The 7838-nt window shown below is 40.1% G+C and overlaps 1 pseudogene; it reads left to right on the forward strand.

Annotated features, from left to right (window-relative positions):
* The first annotated feature begins 4975 nt into the window (after positions 1-4975).
* LOC101636743 lies at positions 4976-7326 on the forward strand (annotated as a pseudogene).
* Positions 7327-7838: the final 512 nt, after the last annotated feature.

Here is a 7838-nt window from a genome sequence, read left to right on the forward strand (position 1 = left end):
TTAACATATCATCTGAAAATAAGGACAGTTTTACTTCTTTCCCTACTTGGATTCCTTGTATGTCTTTTTCCTGTCTCATTGCTCTGGCTAGAACCTCCAATGTTATGTTGTAGAGCAGTGGCGATATTTGACGCCCTTGTCTTTTTCCTGATCTCAAAGGAAAGGCTTTCAGCTTTTCTCTGTTGAGGATAATGTTGTCTGTGAGTTTGTCATATATGCCTTTTATCATGCTGAGGTATGTTCCGTCTATTCCTAGGACTTCAAGGGCCTTAAACATAAATTGGTGTTGAATTTTGTCAAGTGCTTTCTCTGCATATATTGATATGATTATGTGGTTTTTATTCTTCTGTCGTTTGATGTGGTGGATTACATTAATTGATTTTGTGATGTTGAACCATCCTTGTGCTCCTGGGATAAAGCCCAGTTGGTCGTGGTGTATTATTTTTTTAATGCATTGTTGGATTCTGATGGCTAAGATTTTGGTGAGGAGTTTTGCATTGGTGTTCATTAGGGAGATTGGTCTGAAGTTTTCTTTTTTGTTGTTTTCTTTACTAGACTTTGGTATTAGTGTGATGTTGGCTTCATAGAAAGTATGTGGTAGTTTTCCTTCTTTTTCAATTTTTTGGATGAGTCTTTGTAGAATAGGCACTAGTTCTTTTCTTAACGTTTGGTAAAATTCATTTGTAAATCCATCTGATCCTGGGCTTTTATTTTTGGGGAGGTTTTTAATTACTTCTTCCATTTCCTTGATTGTAATTGGCCTGTTTAGTTGTTATTTACCTAGCTTTGTGTGGTTGTAGAGTTATAGGAATTTGTCCATTTCTGCTAAGTTGTCGAAGTTGTTTGCATAATTGTTCATAGTATTCTCTGATTATTCTTTTGATTTCTGATAGATCTGTTGTGATTTCTCCTCTTTCGTTTATGATTCTGTTTATTTGTGCTTTCTCTTGTTTTTTTCTTTGTGAGCCTGGCTAGTGGCCTATCTGGTTTATTTTTTCAAAGAACCAACTTTTGGTTTCATTAATTTTTTGGACTGTTTTCCTATCTTCCATTTTATTTATTTCTGATTTGACTTTTATTATTTCTTGTCTTCTGCTGGCTTTTGGGTTATTTTGTTGTTCTTTTTCCAATTCTTTAAGGTGGGACATTAGGTTATTTCTTTGAGTTATTTCTTGTTTCTTTATGTGAGCCTGTATTGCTATAGATTTTCCTTTTATAACTGCTTTTAACGTGTCCCATAAGTTTTGGAGACTTGTGTCATCATTGTTGTTCTTCTCCAGGTTTTTTTTTGATTTCTTCTTTGATCTTATCGTTGATCCAAAGGTCCTCCAGTAGTGTGGGCTTCAGTCTCCACGTAGTAGTTGGGTTTCTTGTCTTCTTCATATGGTTTATTTCTAGCTTGATTTCTTCATGGTCAGAGAAAATAGTTGGTATGATTTTGATCTTAGTGTATTTACTGGTTTTTATCTTGTGACCCTGTATGTGGTCAATCCTAGAGAATGATCCATGTGGGTTTGAAAAAACTGTGTATTCAGATTTTTTGGGGTGCAGTATTCTATAGATGTTTGTTAGACCCATGTTGTTTAGCTCCTTGTTCAGAGCTTTAGTGTCTTTACTTATTTTTTGTCTTGTTGATCTGTCCATTGTAGAGAGTGGCATGTGAAATATCCTACTATGTATATTTTCTCTGATATATGTTTTCATAGATGACAGTAGTTTCCTGATATATTTTGGTGCTCCTTCATTTGGTGCATAAATGTTGATGATTTTTATGTCTTCTTGTTATATTCCCCCCTTATCATAAGGTCGTGGCCTTCCGTGTCACTTTTAACCTTTTTTAGTTTGAATTCTATTTGATCTGATATAAGTGTAGTGATTCCTGCCTTCTTTTTGGGTCCATTTGCTTGTACGATTGTTTTCCATCCTTTCATTTTCAATCAGTTTTTATCTTTTGCAGTTAGATGTGTTTCCTGTAGACAGCAGAATGTTGGATACTGTTTTTTAATCCATACTGCAACTGTTTGTCTTTTTATTAATGAGTTTAAGCCATCAATAAATGTAGGTGCATACAGGCACCTACATTTGCCATTTTGGTCCTTTTGTATTTTTATTCCTTGCTTTGAACTGTTCTTGTTCATTCTTCTGTTGGATTTGATTTGAGAGTTTCTTGTAGTATTTTTTGGAGTGGGGATTTAGTCATTACAAAGTTGTGGAATTTCTGTTTTTCTGAAAATGTCCTTATTCTTTCTTCATATAGGAAGGAGAGCTTCACAGGATAGAGTATTCTTGGTTGGCATTTAATGCTTTGGAATTTTTTGAGTATGTCCCTCCACTCTTCTTGCCTGTAGTGTTTCTTTGGAGAAGTCTGATGTCAGTTTAATCGGTTTCCCTTTATAGGTTATTTGTTTCTTCCCTCTTGTCATTCTTATTATCTTTTCCTTGTCTTTTATTCTTGGTAGTTTTACTATGATGTATCTTGCTGTATTTCTCCTTTTGTCATGGTAGTTTGGTGTTCTTCTTGCTTCTTGGATGTCTACTTTTAGCTCCTTCATATTAGGGAATTTCTCTTCTATTATCTCTTCTATTATCTATTATTATTCTCTTCTAATATTTTCTCTATTCCTTGGCCTTCGGCCTTTCTCTTCACTTTCTGGGAAACCTATAACTTTGATATTTCCTTTCCTAATGGTGTCAGATAACTCTTGAAGTGTTTCTTCATTCCTTTTCCTTTTTGCTTCTCTTTCTTTTTCTGTTTTAATTCTCTTTCTGTTTGCATTTTTGAGGGAGCTGATTCTTTCTTCCTTTTCATCTATTCTGTTTTCATTACTTTCCCCAGCATTCTTTATCTCCTCTTGTGGCTTTTTATCTCCTGCATTTCTTCTATTTCTTTTTTTAATGTCTCATTTTCTTCAGTTCGCTGATTGCTTCTCTCATGTTTTTTTTATTATTTATTTCTCATATATATTTTTTCATTTGTTTCATTCATTTCCTTGTTTGCATTCTTCTACTCCTTGATTGCTTACCTCATATTATTTTTTCCTTCTCATCTTCTTTTTGATTGTTAATCATGACGATTTGGAATGCTCTATCTGGTAGGCTGAGCAGTTCTTCTATTTGGTGATTTCTGGTGTCTGATCTTTGTGTGGTGAATTTTCCCCCTCTGAACTTGCTTGAATATGTTTGTCTTCTTTTCCTGTCATGTATTTTCTAATACTTTCTATTTGTTGAGACACTGTGTTGCTATATTTACCAGTATTCTTTCTGGATGTTCTCTCTGGGACTTCCAGACACTTAATTGGGGAGGGTATTCTGAGTTTTCTTTTGTTTTTCCAGCCCCCACTGTGTGGAAATATGTCTGTCATCTCTGCCAGTGACAATCAGGGGTCTCTTGTGTTTAGCTTCTTCTGGCAACATGATGAGTCCTTGTCTCTGGAAGATGCCTGTTGATCTTTGTAGCCTTCTGATGTCCTGGGTTCCCTCTATGCTTGGATGCAGACATAGAGTGGTGGGGCGTTGTAGAAGTGTTGCAGCTGTGCCTGTGGTTGAGCCAGTTTTGTTTATTATCTGAGCACTGTGAGTCTTGCAAGGCAGTGCCTTACTAGCTTTCAAGTCTTCCAGCCATGCTGTCCAGTAACACCTGCATGCCCCCAGTAATGCAGGCTGCCAGTCCTCCCTCAAGGCCTCCCAGTATTTTTGTGCCCACTCAGAGCAGTCTCTCCCTGAGCAGTCTTTCTCTACTGGTTGGGGGAATGTTAATAGACCTGTTTTTTATTCAGTCTAACCATTTTCCTCCCTTTTATCTCAGGGGCTTTTTGAACTTGCTGGCTTCACCTTTGTGACTAATGGTGGGAACAAGTTGAAAGGGTTGTAAGCCTTGCAGCTGTCCTAGGCACCAGATTTTCCTCTCCACCTTCCAGGCTCTATGTGTCCACTTGCACCGTCTTTTCCCACACTCACTGAGCCGAATGAGCAGGAAGCCTCCATCTGCGGCAGTAGAGCCTGTGAGCTCCCCCAATCGGAACTACAGGGTTCCATTTATCCTGTCTGAGGCACTGCTTAGCAGGGCACCTGGGCACTCCCAGGAGGAAGTTTCCCTAGGGGAACTCCCCAATCGCTGATTATCCCTCAGTTATCTCCCTTCTAGTGAGTCCAGGGTGTTCTCATTTGGGTTGCAACTCATAGCATGTTGGTCTATAGTCTGTTTTTAGTCCTATATTCTTATGTGAACTTGGACGTAGTGATTTCATCATCTTTACTCTGATGCCATCTTGCCCACTCCCTATTATTTTTGTGAAGCTGGGAAAACAATTTACTAGTGATAGAGCAGGCAAATGAATTCATATTGTTATAACTAAAATTTCTATTTCTATTAAAATAAAAAGTTAGCAAAACAAAAGGAGAGCTTTTTATCTCTAGTTACTAAGGATCCTCATTTTCATTAAAGCCATCCTAAAAACAAATAAAACAAGGCCAGGTTAAGGAATGAAAAAGTTTACTGTACTCAGTTCTAACATTAAGAGAGAGAGAATAGAGTTGAAGGCAGAATAAAGGCTTTTTGGTTCCCCAATTTTTTTCCTCTGAATTTTAATTTAGTGTGCACATCTCGAAGATAGTGGAATGAGGGAGTTTGAATTACTGGTTTGGACAGGAACATGTTATCACAATATGTTATTAGCACTGTCTTATTTTGCTATAGTAACTTTACAGTAATAGCCAATTGCTTTTACTAGAACAGCCAAATGTGAAATCAAATGCATCCAAATTCAAAAATGGTTGCAAAACAAAACAAAGAGATCCAGCCAGTTTTGGGGGTCCCTGTATTCAGGGGAACCTCCTAATACCCAGAATTTGTCAGATGATATGAGATGTCTGGCACGTGAAAGCTGTTGGTGTGGATTTTTTCCACCTCTCAAATCTTGGATTTGGACCCATGGTCCTTTCCTGGGGTGTACAATGACAGAAGATGACTGGTAGGATGATCCTTGAGCCTGTGTGCGGGGCTGTCCTGGTGTCCTGTGGCTGTGTGGATCCCAAACTTTCACTGCTGGAGCCTGCACTGACCCTCCCCTGTACGCTGTGTCTTCTTGTATCTGTAGCACTATTGCAAGGAAATCTATGGTCACTGGCAGGGTGCAGTAGCATGGAACAAACACTGGCAAGACACTGGCCTGGCCAAAGAGGCTGACCCAATGCTTTGCTGCCCCAGTGTGGTCAGAGTTTCCCCTCATGGGCCAACAAAGCAGACCATGGGGTGGGGTTCCATTCGAAAGGGACCTGGTGGAGATGGGGACTGGGTCGTGACTCCAGGCCATTCTGCTCCACAAAAGATTATTTGTACTCATTAATAAAGAGAGAAGGAGAGAGAGCAAGAGAGAAAAAGAAAATCTCAACACCACACCTGGACCCAGAGGATGCATATTTGGACAGGTGAAGGGAATGGAGCTGCGGGGAGAGCTTCAGATCCTAGGGAAGAAAATGGAAGTCACCTGGTTCAGTTCCAAAACTCCAATGGACATAGTGGAAACGGGATCCGGGTTGAAGCACTAGGACAGACATTAATGGGGCACCCCACACTTACCAGTGCTACCACAGCCTGCACCAGCACCAGCGCCAATCAGCGCCCAACCTCTGACTCACTGCCCTGGCAGGTTACACCACTGCATCCTCCATTACCACCACCCAAGCCCTCAGGTGGCATCTCTGTACCATAGTCGCTCCCCTATGTACAATCAGATCTTCTGAACATCATGACACTAGCATTCAGCAATCAGTTTCTCAAAGGCCCAAAATACCAAAACCATTTCAGAGTACTCAAATCTGAACTGTGTGAGACTGCAACAAAATCTTTATCTTAAACATTTGCAATAATAGAAATGGACAAGTGGAATGATGAAAGGAAGAACACCATGAAAACAAGTAATATGACAGAATCTGATGATCGTGATGATAGTGATGAAGAGGGGTGCACAATGATAGGAGTAGTGAAAGCATGAATGAAGAAAGGGATGTTGATTTTGAGTGTGATGTCAAACTCTCGAAGACTGAGCTTATCTCAGGATAAAGATGATTCTGTTTTATTATTTCTCAGTAGTGATGAAAGCCAGCATTCTGAAAACAGTGAGAATTAAGAGGACACTCTGTTTTGTTGAAAGTCATCGTAAAGGGGAGTCGTTAAATGGAAACTCAAAGAACATATCATGTGTCAACGCCTTGTTTGTAATTGACACAACTCCTGGTTTGGGTGCTGATAAAAATTTTTACTTGAATGAAGAAGACAAGGCAAGTGATATTGACACTGAAGAAGAAAAACAAGAGGAGGAAGAAGAAAGCAGTGAAGAACCATCAGACCTTGACAAAAATAAAGACAGTGAGTTTAGTGATGAAGATGACTTATTAACTACCACGAAATCTAAACTTTTGAAGTTAACAAGTGTGGGTGGTCTATACATTAACTTTTTAAAAAAAATTTTTTTAAGATTTTATTTATTTGTACATACAGAACTGGGGTACAGGCCAGAAGCTCAGGGGCGGTGAGAGGCTTCACCAGAGACAGAGTGGGGAACAGAACAGGCAGATCGACGAAGTACACTGCTGAGGGGAGCAGCGGGTGGGTCAGGAGAGGTCTGCCACACCATGTGGTCTCCTCCGGGGCAGGCGGGAATCAAACTCATGCGGAAGCGGCTTTAGATTCTCAGTGTTGTGCTTTAACTCGCTGCGCCACCAGGGAGGGCCCTATACATTAATTTTAATGCAGACAAACTACAGTCGAACAAAAGAACACTAACACAGATTAGAGAGAAAATGAGCTACTGCAGAAAGCCATCATTACTCCTGATTTTGAAAAAAAATGACTGTCCACCCTATCATGAATCCAAGTATCAGCATCAGAAAAAAATGCAAAAAGAACGGCAAACAAACATACAAACAAACAAACAAACAGCAGGTGATGGTTGGTTTGATATGAAAGCTCCAGAACTGACAGATGAACTAAAAAAAAAAAGATCTCAAAGCACTGAAGATGAGATCCAGCATGGACCCAAAATAGTTTTGCAAGAAAAATGATAGGGATGGATTCCCCAAGTACTTCCAGATTGGAAGTACATTGTTGACAATCCTGCGGACTTCTAGCATTCACGAATTCCCAAGAAACAATGGAAAAGAACTATTGTGGATGAACTGATGGCTGACTCTGAGTTCAGAAAATATAGCCGAAGGAAATACCCAGAAATCATGGCTGAAAAAGCAGTAAATGCAGCAGGGAAGAAGTTTTGAAAAAAGAAGAAATTCCATAATAAAGATGCACCAACTAACAATATTTCTCCTTAATTTATTTACTAAAGATGCTTTTAAAACTTACAGCATCACATAAATTACCTTACTAGGGAAAAAAATATGGTGAGCTGAGCCATGTTATCCTGTCCATGCACAGACCATGGAAGTTGTGGTAGGAGATGGGAGTGCAGCTGGCAGGCAGAGGGACAACTCACAGGCTGGCTCCCGAGGGACAGCAGAATGTCCACTATGGGAGGGCGGCCACAAACTGGAAATTGAATTAGACCAGTGCTTTGGTCTTACTAGATGCATGGGTCCTGTTCCCACAGGAGCCTTAGGATTCCTAGTGATCATCTTGGCCAGTTTCCTGGAAAGACGTGGCAGGTCACTGGAGCCCTCAGCCCTGAGCTTCTTGTAAGACCTGCTGAAATCAGCTCTCCCAGCTTCACAAAATGCCTCAAGATTCTGCCATATCGGGGCAGCTGGCTTTCCCTGATTAGCCCGCACGCCAGCCATGTGAGAACCCTCAGGCCATTATGGTGCCACAGGGTCCCCGGCTGCCAACT

Source organism: Condylura cristata, unplaced genomic scaffold, assembly GCF_000260355.1.
Source record: "Condylura cristata isolate star-nosed mole 26May11 unplaced genomic scaffold, ConCri1.0 scaffold00009, whole genome shotgun sequence".
NCBI lineage: Eukaryota > Metazoa > Chordata > Mammalia > Eulipotyphla > Talpidae > Condylura > Condylura cristata.